Source organism: Borostomias antarcticus, assembly GCF_949987555.1.
Source record: "Borostomias antarcticus genome assembly, contig: scaffold_83, whole genome shotgun sequence".
Taxonomy (NCBI): Eukaryota; Metazoa; Chordata; class Actinopteri; order Stomiiformes; family Stomiidae; genus Borostomias; species Borostomias antarcticus.
This window is the reverse complement of record NW_028176176.1, coordinates 782385-784140: the sequence shown is the minus strand read 5'-3', so window position 1 is coordinate 784140 and position 1756 is coordinate 782385. Positions and strand designations below refer to the sequence as shown.

The 1756-nt window shown below is 42.3% G+C and overlaps 1 long non-coding RNA gene across 1 annotated transcript; it reads right to left on the bottom strand.

Annotated features, from left to right (window-relative positions):
• Window positions 1-567: 567 nt before the first annotated feature.
• LOC311328713 lies at window positions 568-1519 on the bottom strand. The gene is made up of 3 exons (XR_014631233.1): window positions 1419-1519; window positions 831-891; window positions 568-692 (listed from the first exon to the last, which is right to left on the bottom strand). It is a non-coding gene; the product is annotated as an uncharacterized lncRNA (long non-coding RNA).
• Between the last annotated feature and the right edge of the window lie 237 nt (window positions 1520-1756).

Here is a 1756-nt window from a genome sequence, read left to right as displayed (position 1 = left end):
AGGTCCCATCAACAAACGTGAAGCCTCTGATACAATAATAAAACAGGGGCAGACAATGAAAGATAGAGATGGACAGACAGACATGTAGACAGATAGGTTAAAAAATTAGATTAGAACTCCTAGTGTTGTGATCAGACGGTACAACCAAAATGTCACCACAGTGTAGTGATGCAGACAGAGTTATGAACACCTGCTCCTTGATTAGAAGGAGGTTATCATCTGCCCTCTGAAACATTCAGGACCAGGGCTGTACGCAGGATTTTTGTAATACTGAGGTCATTTAGTTGTGGTGCTTCAAACTGGTGCACTTTGAGAGCAAAATGAAGAGGCTAGATCTATAAAGAACAACACGCATCATATTGGATTAATATCATCTTTAACTGAGAGCAGTGGAGGTCATCCAGAGAGGAAACAACTTAAGTGAATGTTGATGAGAACACACCATCTATTACAAACATGAGACTAGCTCCTCCTGTCACCTCTCTCCCAGCCTGGCTTCCTCCACTCTGATGTCCATGCTGGTCTCCTTCTGTCACCTCTGCTCCTGTCTTTTGTCCATGTTGGTCTCCTCCTGTCACCTCTCTTCCACTCTTGTCCATGTTGGTCTCCTCCTGTCACCTCTCTTCCACTGTGGTGTCCATGTTGGTCTCCTCCTGTCACCTCTCCTCCACTGTGGTGTCCATTTTCATCTCCTGTCCACAAATTAACAAAACATAAACATAAGATATAAATACACACAGCCCCACATACCCACCCATCCATCCACATTATTTAAACTTGCCAGGATCTAATTAATGTAGTGTCTCTTTGGCTAACATCAGGTATCTCACCTCTCATCTCTATGTCCTCTCCTCCTGTCCCCTCTCTTCCACTCTTGTACCTCTTGGTTTCCTGTCAACAAATTATATATTTTTAACAGAACATAATCATGCATACTGTGTATATGTATACACACCTACCTGTCTATTTGTTTATCTATATAAGCGGCACACCTGATTAATAACTTCCATCCAATGGTAAAGGACAGGAAATAAGGATGCCTGTAGAATTTCAGGAAGTAGTGGAGCTTGTGCAAAGAGCCTAATTGCTTGGCAACACCAAACGCCCAGTGTTTACATGAGAAAATAAATATGATAGATTTCTTTGTAGAAGCACTGCTCTGTTCGTGCATGTGCGCAGGTACACCGCTTTGCTAATGTTAACTTGGGTCAAGAATAGCCTACACCTAGCTAGCCACGTTGTGACGGCTAGGATCATGGATGTATTCACTAACTAGCTATTTATCTAACGTCAGGCATCTCAGCATCTTCGTCTACGTTCTTAAATGTGAGCATTTAGGCGCTGTCAATGTTATAACTAATTGAAAATACGTTAAAATAACTGCTTATTGTTATGTTACTTGTGTCAATCTCCCTTACCTCGAAAGACGTCCAATATGTTCGCTTGATCGTCCGCAGCTGACACTTATTAATGACAAATTAGCTTTGCGTCTCACACCCCTTCTCCTAAGAGAAAGAAGATTCGCCAAATAAAAAGTGATTGAAAACCGTTTCAGGCGAAATGAGTTTTTGATTGACAAGACGATTGTCAGCCTCTGATTGGCCAAAGTAGAAATTGATTGACAGTTGACCCGCCCCCTCGAAGTCTCAGGCCTGCAGAGTCTGAACAGTGAAACGCGTCATTGTTCCCGGCTTTCACCGATTGGTTAAGAGCATTGAAAAGACTAGCAGTCACGACCAAAAGTGTATATAAATTG